Genomic DNA, 22,056 nt, shown 5'->3' with positions numbered 1-22,056 from the left:
CAAGACATTGAATCATGGGACTCTGGTGAAATTAAATGTAAGCAGTCAGTGTCAGGTTGTGTTACTAATAATTTCTGGAGTAGGTGTAGACTTTTAAACAAAGCCATGTATTTCCATTAGATACATGGTATAGACACTGACAACTTCTGCGAAGTAAATTACCTTCAATTTTCAGTTTCCTGACTACATGGATAAATAGATGCAGGTAGTTTTCATCTGATGGAATCAGAGAGAACTTAAAATTCATGAATTTATGCAAGAGGAGTATGAGTACTGATTTTGAGGTAATGCCTAGGTATTTCTGTGTTCCAAATGAAACATTTTGTCAGGCAGTATTTCAAGGCCAAGGATGTTCCACTTTCTGAAAATTAAGTTCCTTAAAGGTTTCTCAAGAAGGCACTTTGATTAGTCATAACTTTTCAACGTCTTCATTTCAATAATTGCACTCACTGTATGATTTACAGTGTTTGGTCCTGACGTGTTTTGTTATCACAATGACAGTCATCTTTGCCTGTATTTTACTGAATTATCTATTACAAATGCTGACTAAGCTATTGATAGCTGTGCTTTTGGTAGGCATAGATGTGGTCAGAGAGGCTCAATATAGAACTATTCCTACCATCTGTATGAGTGCAGCAATTTCTTAATTTCTTCAGGGCTTGGACTAGACTCTGCACTGACCCTGCCTGTGGAAGACACGAAGCTTGTGGGAGCATCATGCAAACTGCAAAACACGTATGAAGAAAGACTGAAAATGTGTCCCCTAGTTCCAATGCAGAGTTTGGGAAGTGTACAAATGAGCACAGCCTTGCTGAGGTACGTTTGCTTAACAGACACAAACACAATTCAGGAAAAAATAACTAGCAAAGTTGGACAAATGCTTGTGAAAGACCAGTCAGTCATGGTCCTCATCTCTTCATTTGAATACAAACCATGAAACCAAATGGCCACGCAGAACAAATGAGGACACTTTTCCTTAGAATGGGCAGGAAGGAGACAAGTTGGACATGTCGCAAAGCTGACTACACTGTGTAATAAATCCATTTTTAACAACAGATATTAGAAATTAAAACTCCCAGCTCAAGTCAATTCCATAAAAGTAGACCATGAAGCTGGAGACACAAATAGAAGTGGTAAAATCCATCTAGAAGCCTCAGGATTATTATAAAAGGAGGATGATATGAAGTGTAAGAAAATACCTCTTACTAGGAAGAACCTATTTGCACCTTTCCTAAGTAAGGTAATTGAAAGATCTGCAGTATTTCTGGTATGCATAATGGAAAACAAAACATTATTAGACTATTCTTCATTGCCAACAAACTCTCAACCCTCTGCTATTTATATATGTACTAACTGAATGTGCCAACTTTTCTAACCATTTCTAACAATTTCATGTTTAGCTTTCTTCATCCTTAGCATGAGAACTAAAAACCATTCATTATTAGAGTGCCATCTTCAGCATTTGAAGTAAAACCAAGAAACTTTTCTATCAATAAAAATCTAGAAATATATTTTTGTATTAGAAAAAATATCTCCTTTCCTTTCATCATTGGAGTGGTAAGTGAAAGTTCTTTGTACCTGGTATGAAGAGTATATTAGCAAAATACAGTATCAGTATAAAAACAGAGACCATTTAAAGCCTAGTAAACATATCCTTCAAGATATGCCTTTAAGATAAGCTCCTAAGAGACAAGAATGGCATTGGAATTTCTTAACGAGACTCAAACACTGATGCTGATTTACTGGTTAAACACTTAAGTGTTCTGAGCAAGGATATTACCTGAAGAAAAGTCTTGGTGAAGATGCACTGCAAATAGAAATTAGAGAGTATAATCTGTTTCTCTGGATTGACTGAGATGAAAAAGAAAGTTGCAATCACTTGCAATCTTTTTCATGGTCAGTCAAGAGAACTCTTAAAACTGTTGTGTGGTTCATATTTTTAATTTGCTGTTTTAGAAGCCCAGAGAGGTACACTGGTCATTCATTCAAAGAGTGAAAACAAACCCCTAATTTACCGAAATCAGCGTGGCAGGTATTTTCAAATATTGAGGAACACCTGGCCTGGCCACTTATATTTTGCAGTTTTCCCATCATTTACACCATATATTTGCCTGGTTTAAGGTGGATTACTTGACTGGTAATCCTCATTACATTTAAAGTGTTTTACAAGAAATGTAGATTGAGCTGAATTTTGAATACAGGTGAGCAGAGGCAGATATATGTAGTAATTTGCCTCAGGCTCTCTGAGTGAATCAGTGGGCAGGAGCACAATATGTTCCTGCAGCTCCTCAACTTTCAGTTCTGCACTCCCTAAGCGGATGGAAATTCCAAATTGAAAAGCCAAGTAAGGAATGCTAAAGGCACTAAGTGCTTGTGCTTCAAAAATTAGTGGATTCTGAACTTCACTGTAGCCTCTGGACATCAAAACTAAAGGTTATTCACATGTATTTACTTGTACAACTCCAGTCTGGGAGGCAAAAAAACCCCAGTGAAATAGCTTTGAACTCAGAATGAAGAAATTACAATGACTATCACTGAATCAGAGTCTGCCTTCATTTACAAAGCCAAAGTAGTTAGATCATTGGATAATTGTTCTGGGTAGGAATGTTTTTGCACGGGAATCTGGATCAACATCTATCTAATATGGTATATAATAAAATCCTCTTGCAGGTTCATAAATGAAAGACATTCCATAAATCATTTATCTTGTGGTTTACCATACATTATATGCAGCAAACTTGTCTACCACATATGTTATTTAGCAATGCAAAGGAACTATTATGTCATAGTTTTTCAGTTTATATTAAAAGTAATATGCATTTGACAGTAACATACACAGAGGAAAGTCCATAACAATATAAACAGACAGCAGTTTACTGCAAAGCACTGCAAAAACATGGAAGTAACTAGTCACTGTTGTAAAATACACTGACACATTTAGTTTAAATATTGGCTGATTAACTGAAGGAACTGAGTTTCCACTGAATATTCTTAGTCCTGTTTTAGTACCAAAAATACTAGGTGATAAGCATCTTATTATCTTAACCCCAAAGTGGAAAAGAAGCTGTGCGTTTCCCATCAGACATGGGCATGTGTATACTTTGTGCATGCCTGTTAATATCAAAACTTGAAAAAAGAAAAAATAAAAGGAAGCAAGCACAGAAGGGAAGAAAGCTTCTGTAAACAAAGCAGAAGACACAAAACATCCCCAGAACATCTCTGTCCTCGTTCCTCTTACCTTGCATTGGATACAAGAAATTCCAACCTTAGTGGTCCTGCTATGTTCTTCCCCCTAACTTGTCCCTAATGTTCAGCTTTCTGTCAGAGTTTTTATAGTCTCTGCTGTAGGCTACAAACTCCAATCCCTGCCTTTGCTTTCTCTTACATCATTTCTAAAGATTTTCCACTGATCCTTGCCCTAAACCTTTCTCTGTCCTGCACTCTCACACACATACTTGCCTCACATCTGTTACATTTATTGCTCTGATCAAGATGATTAGGGTATAATTAAACGTCTAGGTTTTTGTTGTTGGTGGGTGTTTTGTTTATTTTTTTTCCTTTTCTTTTAAGATTCAGACTGCTGTGGGAGGGAAAAGATTTTCAGCAGCATCTCCAGTCCTCTAACCTCTCGCGTCTGCAGTACAGAAACCTGATGTCCTGATACTTTTTTGGTGGTGTTTTTAACTTTATTTCTCAGTTACAACAGCAATAATTTTAGAAGGACTGCATTAACTTCAGGAAGAAATTAATTAGTGCATTTTAAACAAACGACACTATTGTAATGTAAGCATAAGAAAAGGAGTGTGTTTTGTGAAGCAAGTCACAAGAATTTAAGTCTTTGAGACACTTCATTTCAGTTACAGAAATGATTGCAAAGTGTGAGCTATGGAGTTGCCTATCTTCCCTAAGCAGTATCAGAGGACCTATTTCTTTCCCTGTTTGCCTCAGTAGAATAATATTGCCTCTTTTTTTTTAACTTCAGTTTTTAATTGATTCACACAGCAATTGCAGACGAGTTTTAGGGTCTAAAATTCCAGACTGTGCAGGCATCTTAACAGTTAATTCATAGTGACTTTATTCTCTGAATAGAAAGGCACAATACTTTCAAAATAGTTTTTACTCTGACTTGCTAAAATCTCTTCCCACAAGCAATGGAGAGCAAAAGGAAATTTCAAATGCAACTTTGAGATAGGTGGGGAAAATTCGCCAGCCAGGGAGCAAAAGCTTTGATTTCATCATCTGTCTTGATCAGAATGATTAGAGAAAAGTAAGAGTTTAGACGTATTGTCCCACAGCTCATTTCTCAGATAAGGATGGCTGCAGAACTTTGCAGAGCTGGCCTAAAGCACCAAATCAGGTTAGATAGTTGCAAAGCATGCTTTTGTCACACTGCCTGACTGAGATATCAAGGGGAAAAAAGAGTCAATGAAGAATGAGAAGCTGATTTTGCACAACACATGAGCACAACACAAAGGTACAGCCCCAGAGAGCAAGGAGAGGCAAAGCAAGAATTTCTATAGCATCTCTCAGTACAGGCAGATACAGGAGCAAAGCATGGCCTAGTGTGGTGCTGCACAAATAAGCACTAGCCACATGAGCACTCACACTGATGGCAGGCTGGAGCAGGTAGTTTGGGACCATTTTGCCATTGCAGGGCACAGCAGAACAGTGATGATAGCTACAGAGATCCAAGTGGGCTCTGCGGATGCTAGAGTAGGAGCAGAAGTAAAAGGGGAGAGCCAAACAATGCCATACTGCTGAAACTCAGCTAAAAATGCTGCCACAGGAGCAGAACTGGACTAATGCTCTCTTTTACAGTGCTACTTGCATTTAGACAGTGGCTTGTTGCTGGAATTCCAAGGACATTGCAGTACTTGACTGATGTCTACAAAACACGTGAGCAGGACCTTGTGGAAAAAAATGATAACCATGACCCAAACACAAGATATTATTAGATTCATGGGATACATTTGCTACATACTATGAGGTGCTGCCTACTAGCTACTGCAGTTCTAGGCACTCGGTTTCTCTTTTTTCTATTGGAAAGACACAAGGCAGCAGGCACAGGCATGTACTCCTCTTGGGAGCTTTCATACAAACCCGATCTCAAGCTCTTTAAGCAGGATCTCTGTAGGTCTCCATTCTGTTACCACATTTGGTGGTGACGAGGTTAGTAGGAGGCATGGGATGCGCCAGTGACAGTAAGCTGATGACAGACAACTGAATGCTGGTAATGTGGTCATTTCAATATTTCACAGCACAGGGTGAAGCATAGATAATGGCTGAGATTCACCTGGACAAAGTTTAGCACCTCACCAGAGTGAATGGAACAGTGGGATGCAGAAAAATCTGGAGGTTTCTGAAACCTATGGTTTCTATGCAACCATATTGTCATCTTCTTTGACTCCAATAGGATGTCTAAGACCTGGTATTAAAATTTGCTTTTAGGCTCTCCACTGATCAATGAGCCCACTCTGAGGCTGTGGCTTTTTCTTTTAGAAAAGTAACATGCACTTTTTCTATTTCAAAACCAATTTATCACTGTCCTCTCCCTACAGAAGCACACAATCAAAAGATTTCAGAAATGGTTGCTGATGCACACAGCTATCATCTCTGACTGGGAGGTGTGAAAGACTCAGATCTGAGCAATTGGTCATGTTCATGGGCTGCTACTGACCTTCGAATAGGATATATGTTACCAGCACACAGTGTTTCTCTGGAGAAGAAAAAAAAAACCCAAGAAAAGAGAATAGTGTGCTGGAGTGTTAACTTTTAATTTCCTGCTCTTAATCGACTAGATTTAGCAACAACTTACAGATACCTTTTTGACATTTTATGGAGAAAGCTGTTAAGGAAGACTTCCCAGATAATGAAAAAGGTTTATGGTGGTGATTTAGCTGGCAGAGTGCCCAAGAAACAGACATCCTCAGCACTGCTGTGGTTTAATTCTACTGTAAGTATAATTAAGTTAGGGCAACCAAGAGTTTGGAAGGAATCTTTATTGCCTTAACCATAAATGGATAAAAAACATAGTGTGATTTTCTCAACTGTGAGGACAAAAAGAAGGAAATTGGAGGAGGTAAGGACACAACATATGATGCTTTTTGTGTTGCAATTCAGAAGAAAGACAAACTTGCCTCCCTGCTGCCTTCATACTCTCACTGAGCAATTTTTGTAACTCTTTCAACATTAGTTTGTAAATCAATTGAGCTGGCTCAATGTTTTCCTAATTCCTTTAGTAGACAAGTTCTTATTCAGAGAGCAGGAGTTGGCAAAGGTTCACTTCTGTAGGTGTTGAGCAATCTTGCTCTTCATCATCCTTCCCTGTGGAAACTGTATCTGGGTTTGTCAGACGTTATCGTTAAAATCTGGTGAACACACATGCTTGCTAGTTTTCTTTATTGTACTTTTAATCTTTTTCTTCTCCCACTAAAACATGACCACCACAAATTTTTCAGTCAATACATCAAAGGGAATTTCAGAAACCAAGCTAATTCCCACCTATTTCTTGTGTACATATACAAAGCCAGACAGCAGATGACTCACTGTAAAGTAGAACTACGCAAAAGAGATGCTGCATTAACAATGTGCATGCACGTTTTTCCAACTGAAGGTACATTCTACCCTGGAAGGAAAAACTATGTTAAGACAGCTTTTTTTTTAAATCTGCAAACTATCATAGTAGCTTTTGTGGTGTCACTTCTATTTCTGATGACTCCTTGCAGCTAGATAGATTGCAAGAAGCAAAACCCACCAAGAGAAGGTAGCACATAAAACTGAAGACAGTAACATTCTTCAGGAATGTTAGGTTTTCTACTAGCAGTTTCTATATATGTATTTTTTAAAAGTCCTTTGCTAGAATTAAGTGCTTGCGACAGGTTCTGGGTCATGACATAGAAGAACCCATAAAAAGCACTCACAAAACTAATAAAAAATCCCCCAAAAGGTCAGTTTATTGAAATGCAGGTTTTTATGTAACAGTCATGCTATGATGCAGAAAGATGTGTTGGGAAATATAAGAGACAATTTATCTTTTCTGCCCATGGCACTAGTTTATGGCTTATAGTCCAAGATCTCCACAAAGAGTGAAGATGACCAAGAAGAGTGACAGGGGCTTTTGTGCTGTGGACACAGTGGTCCGCAAGCCAAGGGTAATAAAACCACACAAAGAGGTCTCGGAGTACTAAGGAAATAGTAATAATTCTGGGATAATATCAGCCTGGTCCTAATTCAAGCTGGTAAAACGGAAATGAAAATAAGTAGACTGTGTTTCCATCCCCTCTAGCTATGTTATGTAGAGTCAATGCTAAATGCAAAGGTAAACTAAGAACCAGCCCCATCTTTCCATGCTAAGAGGGAAGAGAGGGATTGCTGCTAATGTTTTCACACTGCCTCCCCAGTCAAAGACATAGAATCATAGAACCATAGAATAATTAGGGTTGGAAAGGACCTTAAGATCATCTAGTTCCAACCCCCCTGCCATGGGCAGGGACACCTTACGCTAAATCATATCACCCAAGGCCTCGTCCAACCTGGTCTTGAACACTGCCAAGGATGGAGCATTCACAACCTCCCTGGGCAACCCATTCCAGTGCCTCACCACCCTTACAGGAAAGAATTTCCTCCTTTTATCCAATCTAAACTTCCCCTGTTTAAGTTTTAACCCATTATCCCTTGTCCTGTCACTACAGTCCCTAATGAAGAGTCCCTCCCCAGCATCCCTATAGGCCCCCTTCAGATACTGGAAGGCTGCTATGAGGTCTCCACGCAGCCTTCTCTTCTCCAGGCTGAACAGCCCCAACTTTTTCAGTGTGTCTTCATATGGGAGGTGCTCCAGTCCCCTGGTCATCCTCATGCCCTCCTCTGGACTTGTTCCAACAGTTCCATGTCCTTTTTATGTTGAGGACACCAGAACTGCACACAATACTCCAGGTGAGGTCTCACAAGAGCAGAGTAGAGGGGCAGGATCACCTCCTTCAACCTGCTGATCACGCTCCTTTTAATGCAGCCCAGGATACTTTTGGCTTTCTGGGCTGCGAGCGCACACTGAAGCCAGCTCATGTTCATTTTATCATCAACCACCACCCCCAAGTCTTTCTCCACAGGGTTGCTCTGAATCTCTTCTCTGCCCAACCTGTAGCTGTGCCTGGGATTGCTCCGACCCAGGTGTAGGATCTTGCACTTGGCATGGTTAAACTTCATGAGGTTGGCATCAGCCCACCTCACAAGCGTGTCAAGGTCCCTCTGGATGGCATTCCTTCCCTCCAGCATATCAACCAAACCACACAGCTTTGTGTCATCAGCAAACTTGCTGAGGGTGCACTCAATCCCACTGTCCATGTCACCGACAAAGATGTTGAACAAGACCGGTCCCAACACCGATCCCCTGAGGGACGCCACTTGTTACTAGTCTCCAGCCAGACATTGAGCCATTGACCACAACTCTTTGTGTGCGGCCATCCAGCCAGTTCTTTATCCACCGAGTGGTCCATCCATCAGATTGATGTCTCTCCAATTTAGAGACAAGGATGTCGTGTGGGACAGTGTCGAACGCTTTACACAAGTCCAGGTAGATGACATCAACTGCTCTACCCCTGTCCATCAGTTCTGTAGCCCCATCATAGAAGGCCACCAAATTGGTCAGGCAGGATTTCCCCTTTGTGAAGCCATGCTGGCTGTCACCAAGCACCTTGTTGTTTTTCATGTGCCTTAGCATGCCATCCAGGAGAATCTGCTCCAAGATTTTGCCAGGCACAGAGGTGAAACTGACTGGCCTGTAATTCCCTGGGTCATCCATTTTCGCCTTCTTGAAAATGGGGGTTATATTTCCCTTTCTCCAGTCATCGGGAACTTCACCTGACTGCCATGATTTCTCAAATACGACAGCCAGCAGCTTCGCAACTTCCTTCACCAGCTAAATGTGTCCTAATGTCACCTGTCACTGAAATAAACTCTTCTTGACCCATGACCCTTTGTGGCATGGTTCACAAAGCACAGAGCAGCACGGTGTGCATCTTGGCTGCAGAGCACATACTCCAGCTCCAGAGCTAATTGTAAATGTGGCAATGTAGTACAGCACTGAGTGCAAAGCGGCAGCTTAAATTCAAAGACATGCACACAAGAAGAGAATACTTTTCTGTGTTGAAATTCTGTCCTGGCCTTACACTTTTTTTTTTTCCACAAAACTGATCACCATTTTCTGTGCAGAGCTGGGATGTGGACTTTGGTTCATTGGCACCAGGAAAAAGGACATGGAAGAATTAAAGAGACAGCTAAGCAGCAAAATGGTAACAACAGTCTAGGGGGAAAGGGGAACGTGAGTTATATTCTTCAGACAGAAACCAGTGGTGTGGAAGCTGGGGACAGACACCCATGGACCACTCACAACATCCCAGGATGCTGCAGGAGTTGTTGCCATTAGTTTCTCACCTGAAATGCAGGTAGAGGAATATGAAGTCATATGAAAGGTTGGGCTGGGCATCTGTTTCTCACTGGAAGCAATTTCTGCACCAAATTATCTTAAGGAAGCTTCCACACCCACACACCCCCCATTCCTGGTAAATCCATCCCTGGAATGGTGGCTTGTACAGCGGGACCATTCTGTGCTGGAAGACATTAGAGCAAGCTGCTAGTGTAAACCTGGAAGATTAGAACAATTGATGCTGACTGATTTGATTTCCTCTCCTGTTTTGGTCTAGTTTAAACATACTTATGGATTAGTTCCTGCAAGGGACAGCACAAACAAATGCTATACTAGAAATTAAGGTCTTCGGTATTTCTAAGAACTGAAGATCTCATGACAGTTTGCCTTGGCCAAATTCTACTACATTACTGGTTCAGATTTCTTCTGTCACTCCAACTAGACAGAGACCTTTGCTTGTCAGACTCTGCACCTTTCTGCAGTGAATCTGTAATTTGTTAAACAGCTGCAGCATCGGAACTGGATTAATCCAGGATAATTCGGCAACCATTTTCTACTGCAGCACAAACATTAATCAGTCAGTCATCGCCCTCTAGAGGTGGCCACGTTGTGGGTAGAGCTGATTTGGGTTTGCTGTAAATGAGTTATCTGACGGACCTAGCACTTCTGTAATGCAGCAAGAGGAAGGTATTTGCTGATTAGAGTAGATCCATATACTGTTACAGGAAGAAATTACTGAGCTCTGAACTGTCAGCTCCTCGATCATTCCTTCCCTCTCTCACCTGGGAGGTCATCCAATTTGCAGCATTTTGTATTCATATATTTTGCAGTCATAGTACTGCAGAGAGGAGTGAAACACAGCAAGAGAACTATATGACACAGCTACAATGAAAAGCAGTAAAAATAACCCCCAGAATAAACTTCTACAGCTTATTTTTTTTCTCCAGCAATGTGCATAAATTAAACCAGTGCACAACTGCATTAGTTAATTGTGCCCATGCAAGCTGAATATGTTATGACAGAAGCAGGAGGCCTTTATGACAGAAGCAGAGGCCATGCACTCTCTTTTCTTTCCCTTGACTACTATAGGTAAGAAATTTTTAAAGGAAGACTATAGAGTGATGAATAGTAAGTAACTCACAATATAATCAAGTGACGAATATACCGTTTCATGTGTGCAAAGACCTTGTTTGAATAGGTGAGTATTTATTTAAAGAGAAACTCTTCTGTGCAGAGAAAGACTCAGCACAGGTTCCTGGAGGCAGGAATAACTCATGGCCAGGTTTCCCCAGACATATCCTCTTTTTTCCAGCTGGAAATTCTGTCTAGGTGGAATTCAGCAATTTTTCACATTTTCTTCTGGCAGCCTGGCTGCATGCACTGCCTTGCCTACATATGGAGGGATTCTCCAGGTATCCACACAAATGTACAGACCATCTGCACATGTGCATCTCCGTACCTGAACATACATTTCTGTTGGCCACATTTAAACAACAACAAAAAAAAGAGCAGAAGTCCAGAATCCCAGTAACCATTTCATTGAGAACATTACCCTGGGACTCGGGAGAGCTGTGTTCTGTTACAGAACCACAACAAGGTGGAGACTGGAAGGGACCTCTGGAGGTTGCCTAGTGCAACACCCATGCACAAAGCAGGGTCAACTGAAATAGCTTGGTAGGGGCTGTGTTGAGTTTTGAATAACTGCAAAGACAGAGACTCCACAACCTCTCTAGGCAGCCTGTCCATTGTTCTGTCACTGCCACAGTAAAAATAAACAACAAACCCCCAAACCAAAATCTGATGTTTAAGTGGAATTTCCTGTATTCAGTTTGCGCCCTTTGCTTCTTGAACTTTTATTAGGCACTGCTGAAAAGAGTCTGGCTCTGTTTTCTTTCTCCCCCATCAGGTTTTTATATGCATCATTAATTTCACCCCTGCTATAGAACCCCAGCTTGCTCAGCTTCAGCTCATATGTGCCAGATGCTCCAATATGTGGTGCTTCCAGTATGTCCATGCCTCCCTCATACTGGGAAGCCCAGCACTCAGGATACATGCATACACTAACACAGCCTGGGATGCTGCTGGCCTACTTTGCTGTAAGGGCACTAATGGCTCACGGTCAGCTCACCCACCTCAGGTCTTTTCTGAAAGCCACTTTCCAGACATTCATCCCTCAGCTTGTGTAGGTGCGTGAGGTTAGTCTCAGCTTCACTTCTGCTTTCACTAGATGACCTTGGATTCAGCTCTCTGAGCCTTAGTGTCCAAAGTGACGATGCTACTGGCCTTCTTTTATAAGCAGATTTCAAATTTTGGTTGTCCGAGGTGGGTGTCGTTTTCATTTGTCCTTCATAGGTAACTACCTTATCATCCTCTGTCAATGTGTGGCAGCTCATATTGACAACACTCATGGAATGTGGGTTTTTATAGCAGTCACTGTCCTGATGCTTAGGTACCTTAGATTTATTTACCTTCTCTGCTGCAGTGTCCTTTCTTTAGGAGTTTACACACACACATCATTTTACTACACTATAGGTCTAGAAACCGAGGCAGAATACTGAGCACTGTATAGTATGCTATACCTAGGAGCTATAAAGTCCTGTTCAGAACATTATGACATGGAAAATGCCCTTTCATATTCCAGTTTTCCCCTCTGTGGCAGCTTTATCCTAGCCTATCCCAGAAGCCAGCAAGAACCTCCAGTTTTGTTCTTGTAGGGAGTGCAGGGCAGTGAACATTATCTTCCTCCCTTCTGCATGGAACTGAACAATTTGTGCTGGATTAAAGCTGAGAGACTGCCAACCTCAGAAAACTCAAGGTCCTAACATTGACTGCTTACTCTTACTGTGTGTTTCCTTGTCCTTCTCTGCATCATGCCACACACTGCCAGGTCCTTCCCCTCTGTAAGCCAATGTTTGTCTTTCATGAGGATCTCTGCCCTGAAGCAAACTGGATTTCTTCATGGGTTTTCCTACCACCATTTGAAGTTACAGTGTCCAAGCACTTTGGAAATAAACAATGATTCATATATTTTCACAACACCTTTAGGGGCAAAGAATTACAATTATCCCCTGCCAAATTTCTAAGCCTAGCTCTAAAAGCACAGGTTTGTCACAGCTTCACAACATAACTCTTTCCCTAGTCATATGCAGCAGAAAGCAGCCTTGTACCATGCAAAGCATTAAGTCACTATAACTATAGGCATTGCTGTTGGCATACTAATGGAGCTGCATAAATTGCTATTGATTTGTGTGAGCAAAGTAATCCTCTGGGCTTTAGTTATTCATGCCAACCTGGGCTATGTCCAAAACCCACATACTGCCCTCTCTGAGACGTGGCTGCTCTCTGAGCCTGTTCAGTGCCTCTCCCTGCCTGTCCCTTTGTCTTCACCTTCACAGAGGGCCTCCACATCTTCTACAAGAACATTAGGAGAAGGGACAAAACCACCTTCCTTCCACCAGGTTGACCCATTTATCCCAGGTGCGAATCAACTGAATTGCCTCTGGGAAGAGGCTGGCCCTCTACCTCTAAGGGCAGAAATACTGGATTTGTGCTTACTTTACAATTAGACTTGGAACCCAGAAGCAAGCACATAATATAGTTTCCTATGTAACCATGTATTTATTTTGGTTATGTGAGGCTTCAAGACAAATCTGAAATGGTGCTGGACTGTGCTGCTGCCCTCAAAAGAAGTTTGTCAGCAGAGTAACAATAATGTTCTGCTGAAAATGATGTGCTGGGCTTTCTGGTCAGCTTTTAGGTTTGAATGCTTCTTTTCCACTTTGATATTTGAGCTCTCCCTTCAAAGCAAATCCTTCGAGTGTGTACATGGCTTTCCAAGCAATGGTCATGGGAGGACATAGACAGGCCCAAAAAAAGATGCTGATGGCATCTGAAAATGATTTGCAATCTCTTAGCCGCATGAGCTCAGTCGCATTAACATAGTGATTTAAATACTGTGGATAGCTTTTCTGATGTTCTTTTAGAAATTTCTTACTGGGATTATTAAGCATCCAAAATATATTTAAAACCAACCAACTGGTGGAATGAAACAGAGCAGATAATACTGACTAAGCACTCCAAGCCATGTCTTCCAGCTCCAACTCAAGCACACTGCCACCAAGCACACAACCCCAGTGACCAGATGGGAGAGGATCTGGAACTGGGCTACTGAACCGTATCATGTCACAGAAGTTGGGATGTCGCATCACAAGATGTTTCATGGGTCTGAAGCATCTACACTCCCCACAGCCCAGCTTTGCTGTAGAAAAGCCTAATTGTTAGGAGCAGGGAGTGCCCATTTCATTGGGATGAATTTGGTTCTCACTAGACCAAACAACACTAGCCGACAACCAGAAAACACAGCCAGCTACCAGCCAGTCCTGGTCTTCTCATCCTAGGCACAGGACTGGCTTTGATTCAGCCAGTTATTCCATTATAAACGGAATATTCCATTATAAATGGAATAACTACTCAATTAGGTCAATAGCCCTGACAGCAGAATGTGCTATCATTGCACTGATGTCAGTGGAGCTCTCCATGATTTCACCAGTACTTACAAAACCAAAGGCTGGCTGCACCGAATGAAAGGTGAGAAAAATCAGACACTGCTTCTTCAAGGCTTTTTTATCACACACAGTCAGTACCTGAAGCATCTCAGTCCTACCCTTCTTCCACCCCATTTCCATGTGGTTTCTTAGACCAAAGGGTGCCTTTTATTATTCAGTGATTTTTTTCCCCTCCTCTTCATCTCAGGCAGGTCCCTCTGCTGCCACACAAATAAAGCAAAGTAACCAGCACTGTCCTCAGGGAGCAGCCAAGGTTAATGAGCAGTATTTGACTCTTGACTGCAAACCTCTCCCTTTGCCTGGTACCTGCATAGGCCCTCAAGGCTTCAGGCAGCTGAGAACACAAACCTGTCTCTCTCCAGGTTGCCTTCTGGGGTATATGGGAAACACCCAGTGTCACAAAAAGGTGTTTAAGCTAAATGTACAGCCACATAGTTAGAAAGCAGAGAAACCTCAGCCTGGAGCTGACAGTGACAGATGACAGTAGGTGCTGTGAGTGTTTGCTGCTCCTCACATTACCCAAATGTCAGGATTTTAAAGTGATGTTATTAAAGCACCACAGGAGTGCAAAGATCTGTGTAAACTGAGAGGATAATCACCATGCAAGCAGAGAATGAGCTGTTTAATTGTGTTGAAATTATGCTATTTGGTATCCCCCTAATTTGTCACATGACTTTGTACACTAAAAAACCCCCATATTGCTTTTATGCTCTGGGTCCATGAAAATTGTATTTCCTGCAGCAGACAATGATTCGTAAAATGGCTTTTCTTATTCCCAAACCACCCCAAATATTGCAAATTAGTTTCCATGAATTAGAAGTGGTTTAGAAATAACCTTGGCTCAGGGACTGGTACTGTTATGGTTTTTTTTGCTGCCATGACAGCTAGCTGGGGGAAGATAGCTATTTCTAAATTACTCTATTTTTACATTAATATTTATTTTAGTGCAAAACAGCAGTAGAAGCAGTATTATTTCTGTTGCTTGTTCTGGAGCAAGACTGGTTCCTAGGAACCACAACTTTTCATCATCTGCACACAGGCATCCCTTGACATGTCATATGGAAGTATGTCCACTGCCTCTCCAGTCCCAAGCCCTAGTATCACTGTGTGGATGCAGGGAGCAACCCGTTTTCTCCTCTGTGCTAGGTACTACCAGAAGAAATATATCACACTTTACTACAGAGAGCCTTGCATGGCAAAAACCTACAGCCCAGTATCATGGAACGGTTTTAGTTGGAAAGGACCTTAAAAATCATCTGGTTCCAACCCCCCTGCCATGGGCAGAAGAAAGGGGACAATCTGTTCCTGGGTGGGCTTGACCCTCCAGTCTTTTTGCTAGCAGCTGAATGTGCTAAAGAACTGAACGACAGAAACTATCCAGTTAAAATTATCTTCGGTAGTAAAAAATATTTTCCTTCCTAAAATAAAATTACCTTCCTAAAAACATTGATTCCAAGTAGCAGAGAAGTCACATAGACCAAGGTGGCCTTTTTCATGATATTAACAATGGCTGAAAAAGATAAAGCTAGGAATTGTCATTTCCCAAGAACCTGTCAGCTGGCTATGAAATGGTGATCACTGCTGTTCACTGTAGCTCAGTGCTAGATTTGAATCCACTGTGCAGAATTTCAAACTGCAATACTTGGTTTAGATACTTAAGTCAGGAGCACTGATACTCAAAACCACAGGTGTTCAAGCTCAGAGGGGTTGAAGAGCATCTTTGTGTAAAGCTTTACAATGTAGATAGATTCAGAGTTGTCCCATCCCTGTCCAGTTCTGTTCAACCACATTCTGGTTTGAAGGGTACAGAAACACCAAAGAGGAACAACTAAAGAAAGGTCCTCTCAGCCGCTGTTATAGTCTCTTTGCTCCTCTTTTTATGTTTTGACTGCTCAGTGCCTCCTACAGTGAAGACATGATTTTGCTAGACTAGAGATGGCAGCAACAGAAGGAAGCAGGGAGGTCCTACCTCTCCTATACCGATACTAGGTGTGACATTGCACTAGGTGCTGAGCACTTCCCAATCTGCAAACAGAAGAGCTTAGGCTGACGACTACAGCACCTCTGGGTGTACGATTAGATACAACATATTCAAAGCTTTTGTTTCTTTAGTGAGGACCCAAATTTGGTGTCTTCTGAGTGATCTGAGGACCCAAGCATTAATTTGTCTTGGTCATTTCACTGGGTTCTTCACACTTTGGAAGATCAAATGTGCAATTTGGGGATTTTCAGAGAAATTGCAAAAGTGATTTAATGGCTCGCTTAAAAATCTTGAAAGAGGTATCCAACAGCTTATAGGGGATGGGCAGGGGGAGAGGTCTCAGAAAGAGGGGAAGGGAAAAAGAAAACAAATCAGGAGAGGCACAAGACCAAACTGTATTCCAAGCACACACAGTGGAAAATGCTGGACATTGCCAGCAGACTAATAATCCATATTCTTTCTATGCACTGACCTCTTCTGAGAAAAGGAAAGAATTTAAAGGAGCGTCAATGATAACTGTACACATTCCGGAAGCAAAGCTGAAAGAGCTGCCAGGAAAAATCACCCTTCTCATTACAGAGCCTTTAACACGTTCCCTTCCCCTTCCGCCTGGGCAGCAGAAGAAGGGGGAGAGAGTGAATGATTCTTGCCTGCAATGCAATCAGCCTCAGCACAGCAGAATGCTGGACATTAAATCTGAGTGTGGGTGCGGCAGGAGAGATGTGCGTTACTGGAAAAGCCCCTGTAGCACACCAAACATGGGCACCCAGGTAGGCACAGCAGCTTTCTGGAGAGCATGTGAACAGAGCAAGCATTATACCCAAGGAAGTTCCAAAGTGTAGGTCACTTGCTCCTTCCCTCCCACAGTCAATGCACTGCTTTAGGTACTGCCCTCCAAAGAACTGGGAATTAAGGAAATCATCCTCAATGCTTTTTTAAAAAATCACAAACTTCACCCTTTTTGCATGCTCCAGATGGCTGTAGTAGCAACAACAGATTCACCGAAATATTGACAGCTAAATTGACAGATAACATAAATGTGTGCAGGGTTTATTTTCTCTTGCTCTTTATACAGCTATGTTCTCATACATGCACTCTGCATTGTACTTTTCCTTTTGTGCTGTTCCATACCTACCCTTTGCCCCAGCGAAATGAAAGCCATGTTCATTTTGCATACCCATTTTACACCAGTTTTGTTTAGACACTTTTTCTGTCCAGCTTACACACTGATTAGGTATGATCTGCACAGGTAAACAAGATCGCAAAATCTATTCCCAAAATTTCCAAGGGAGGATATTCTTGCCTACTCCAGCTTTGCATTTGGCACGCTTGCCACAGTCATTGCAGGGTTGAGGTAGTGTCAGTACTTCGAGTAATGAACTAGATATTCTTTAGTGCTGATGAAAATCCTAAGAAATTCACTGAAATCAATGGAGATGTTCCAGATGAGGGAGGCATAAGGCTCAACAAAAATAATGGAATAAAACCCACTCACAGATGCGGAAGATGTCGTCCAGATGGTTAAGCTGCCTGGTGTCTGTCATGAGCACATCCCTTCACACCCGTACAAAAACCTTTTGTACTGCAGCTTTAGCCCATGACACTTATCTCCCTGTCACTGGTCCAAAATTGCTGACTTTCACTAGGTGAAAGCTTAACCACTGATATTACCTAGAAAATACGTATGGGGAGATGTTCAGCAACGGTACCCCAAGTGCCACGGCTTGTGGGCTGCAGAATGAACCCCACCAGCGGGGTCAGAGGGGATGTTTAGGGCTGGGGCTGACCCCCACCCTCTGCACAGGGAAAGGCTGAATGATAAACCAGCAAAATAAGTAAAAGGTTCTTTACATCTCACGTATTATTTTGGTGTTATAGTTTCTTTTTTTTGCAGTAGCACTTACTTTGGTGTAGCTGAAATGAAGATGTCATCCAGGAGAATGAGAGGACTCTGAGACCAGCTGAAATCAAAGGAAACACTGCTGTACTCCACCAGCTCCCAGTGGGGCAAGTCAGCACAAATACCCTGAAAGTGGAGACAGATCACCATACAGAACTGCACAGATGTTCACAATGACTTTAAATCAACTAAACTTTCCATTAGTTAAATTTGGCCAATAACCTTGCCTGGAGCTGAGCTGACCTATGTCAAGCTGGAATCCTGCCTTACAACAAGTTCTCTACAAGTCTTCAACAGAGAGCTGGACCCGCCTGCACTGAGCGTGACAGGTAAGCTGCTGATGGGATAGAGTCTGAAGTCAAGCAAATAGATCCAAACAGAAACCAGAGATTTGGCTGCAGCTGCAAAAGAAAGGATACCCTGAGTTAGGCATTTAACCATTAGCCCACTTTGGACAAGTGCACCTGGACTAAAGAGGCTAGCTGGTGGGCCCTCGCATTTCTTCGGAGAACAAACATCTGGATGCAATGTGCACACCTTGCTCCAATTTGCCTATCAGAACATTAATCCAGCATGACAAAAGAAATTAAAAGCCCAAGTCACCAGCCATGGGGCTGCTGTAGCCAGGCCCTTTGGATACTTTAGGGAGTTTACTAGTTGTGTATAAATAAACATGGAAGGCTCCAATACTGCAGCAGTTTAACAAAGTGCTAGAATTCCTTCTGAAATGTTTATGAGGTGAAAATAAGTAAGCAACCTCCACAAAACCAGCTGACATTTTTCAACAAGGCTTCTCATCTCACAAAGTCTGTTATTTTACATGAAGATTTTAATACAAAAACTGCCTTTCTGAGCTATGCGGATGGGAAGGCTGCTGGGATTCTGGGCTGACATCCCGGGAACCACAATAGATTGCCTGGTATTCACAATCGAGTTTTCTAATAAGGTGGTACACAATTCGAAAATATCACTGCACAAGTGGTGATTGGTGGAGTTATTTTAAGGCAGTGGTTCAGGAAGGCGCTTAGACTTGTTGCGCCTATTCATGAATCGACAGACATGCATTCCTTGAGTTTTCTTAAGACCCTACTGTGAAGAGAGACTTTAATGGCAAAGACAGATCCGGGATCAGTTACTGGAAGAGATTTTTATCACTTGATTTTCTCTTTGCACTGGCGTCAATTAGGGAAAAAAAAAAAAAAAGTTAAAAATACAAGGAGGACAAAAGCAGAGCAAAGCCTGAACTGAGCCATATAAAGCAGCTTCTGCCTTAGAGCAGTGGTATTTTCCACTGATAATCTGCACCAGAATAGAAGGAAATGACCAGGTATACCACCCTTATCTATGAAAGTTCCTTCATTTCCCTTTCAAATATCATGTACTCAGGGGCAGTTTTGAGGCAGAAGCATTACAAATGCAGTTTGGTTGGTGGGTACCATGAACAGTGTTTATACAGTCAGGCAGTGATCCGAAAGGCATTTCCAAAGAATCTCTTTTGTTCCTTACTTCAAGACTCTGAAAGGCACATGCCTTCATTCTATCATCCCTCAGCTCCTTTCTCTGGGAATCGGACTCACCTCTTTGGTTTTTGCCTTCATTTCTCTTCCCTGACCACTTTCAAAATTTGATTCAATGCTCATGAAGTTGCTACTGTGGGGGATTGATTCCCTTTCTCCTACCAGAGCTGTGCTTAGCTGCTGCTAAGTCTTTAAAAAAGATGCACATGAAGGTCAAAACATTTATGTGCTCTATGTGTGAGGTAGAAAACCCAAGGAACCTGCTTTTATCTTCACATCTCTGGCTAAATAGAAGGTTGCACTGCTGCTGCTTGCACTTCTTTATGCCCCAAACAGATAGCAATGCTGAGCAGCTCAGGGCAGAAATGAGAATGGTATGCCTACAGTCACATGAAGCTTTGTGATTCCAGGAGGGCAGCTAAAGCCCAAGGTGTAATGAAAGTGTCACCCAGGTCCTGGAGTTTGCAAGCAGAAGTCACAAGCCCTGAGGCATGGAAGAAAGCAAAATACCCTAAGGGTCATAACCAAGGGATGTTCAGAGCGTGCTGTTGTGCAAAGGTAAAACCCAACCAAATAAAACATGTTTCTGAAGTTAACACATCCACAACCTTCACTGGGAAAAGGTTAATTCACTTTGGGCAGTTATGTAAGTATGCTCTGAACCTGTGATGATGGTGTTTCAAATTAGACTGCTGCCTTTCCTGTACCTACACCTGTCAGCAATGAGACCACAGCTCATACACATGGGGTGGCTCCACAAGGAATGCACGTGGTGCCAACACGGACCTGTCTGTCAGGAGCATTGTACTGTGTGACTATATGCAGGGGTATTTCTTGGTCTCCAAGAGGGCTCTACAGAGAAAGCCTAATCTTCTGAGAGTGATGTTACTGAGTGACTTAAGAGAACAGAGTTTAGAACAGCATTGCCCAGCAAAGGTCCTGTGCATGTCGACACACTGTAACTACCGCCACAGAGCTAAGTGATTTCTTTTTTTTACAACCAAATCTTCTCCAATTATTTCTACTGCCTACTTTTTGCATTACTGTGGTACTTCAAAACTTTGCCCCTGAGTTGAAACCCCATTGAGTTGGACCCCTCTATAACAGTTCCACAGCATTGGTGGATAAGGGAAGAGTGACTGACAACGTCTACCTGGACTTGCGAAAGGCATTTGACATTGTTCTGCATGGCATCCTTGTATCTAAATAGGAGAGGCATGGATTTGACAGATGGACCACTCGGTGGATAAGGAATTGGTTGGTTGGTAGCTCTCAGAGGTTGTGGTCAAAAGCTCAATGTCCAAGTGGAGATCAGTGACAAGTTTGGGTGGTGACCTCCTAGCAGCCTTCCAGTATCTGAAGGGGGCCTACAAGGATACCAGAGAGGGACTCCTCATCAGGGACTGTAGTGACAGGACAAGGGATAATGGGTTAAAACTTAAACAGGGGAAGTTTAGGTTGGATATAAGGAAGAAGTTCTTTATTGTAAGGGTGGTGAGGCACTGGAATGGGTTGCCCAGGGAGGTTGTGAATGCTCCATCCCTGGCAGTGCTCAAGGCCAGGTTGGACGAAGCCTTGTGTGACATAGTTTAGTGTGAGGTGTCCCTGCCCATGGCAGGGGGGTTGGAACTAGATGATCTTAAGGTCCTTTCAAACCTTAACTATTCTATGATTCTGTGATTCAATGAGTGGCATTCCTCAGGGGTCAGTATTGCATGGGGCTTAGGGCTACCTGCTCTAGTGGAAGGTGTCCCTGCATGTGGCAGTGGGGGTGAAACTAGATAATCTTTAAGGACCCTTCCGACCCAAACCAGTCTATGATTCTATGAAATCAGTTATAGTTTTTCCCAGCTGTGACTAACACAAATAAAGTTAAATCTGTAAAACTCTGCAAGCTTCCTATTTGTCCAATCTTCTAAAACTTTAATATGCTAAATTTTAACACTGAACCTCGAGGTAGCTGCTGCTGTCCCTTAAGAAACACTGAAAATCATTTTATGCCTTCCCCCCCCCCCATTACTCAGCATATTATCATTCTTTCCTGACTACTCAACTTCTATAAGAACATTTTGTGACTGACTTTGTCCTAGGGTGCTGTAAACAAATCAGATCAGCTAGACCTCCTTTAACTATTGTTTTGCAACAAAGAAAAGACAATTCATTGTCATTTATGGAAGAAAGTGCTTTAAAATTTGCTCTGGTGACGCTCCCATCTGTGCACGTGTAAACCTTGACTGTCCTCTACTATGGAAAACAAGAAGCCAGAAACAGTGAAACTGTAGCTTGTTACATATTCTTCATATTCATGGAAATGACTACAGGAGACATGAGCTTTGGCAAATGAAGACCCATGTCAGACCTACACTCAAATATTGCGTGTGTAGTGTCACATTTGGTACTGCAATAATGCAGCAATAGCAGCAGAGGAGAGAACTCCCTCACATCCCTGCCTGTGCCCTGCCACCCTACGTATTTCTTCCTGAATAATTTATATCCTATATTTTTATTCCATGTAAAATAAGCTTCTTGTCTTCCCTTATCCCTGCTTCTGCTGCACTTCCATGGATTTTGTCTTTCTTCTATTATCCCAAGAAATTTAACAGAAAGAGACTGGAGAGGGAATAACAAAAATAACACACTGAAAGGTGAAACAATAGCTGTGGGGACAGTGT

The 22,056-nt window shown here is 42.2% G+C and overlaps 1 protein-coding gene across 6 annotated transcripts in view; it reads right to left on the bottom strand.

The window, feature by feature from the left end:
• OSTN (osteocrin) overlaps nucleotides 1-22,056 on the bottom strand; it is a 104,356-nt gene that overhangs the window by 12,437 nt on the left and 69,863 nt on the right. The window contains exon 1 of one of the 6 annotated variants that reach the window (XM_062606237.1): nucleotides 3,239-3,694. The exons of the other annotated variants lie outside the window; for them this stretch is intronic. The gene's annotated coding sequence lies outside the window, so the exon portion shown is untranslated. Of the gene's footprint in view, nucleotides 1-3,238; nucleotides 3,695-22,056 lie in introns of those variants that run through there. 6 annotated transcript variants of the gene reach the window in all.

Source organism: Pezoporus occidentalis, unplaced genomic scaffold (assembly GCF_034315485.1).
Source record: "Pezoporus occidentalis ecotype Australia unplaced genomic scaffold, CSIRO_AGI_Poc_V1 ctg95, whole genome shotgun sequence".
NCBI lineage: Eukaryota > Metazoa > Chordata > Aves > Psittaciformes > Psittacidae > Pezoporus > Pezoporus occidentalis.
The sequence above is the reverse complement of the archived record's forward strand: the minus strand, read 5'-3'. Positions and strand labels throughout refer to the sequence as shown.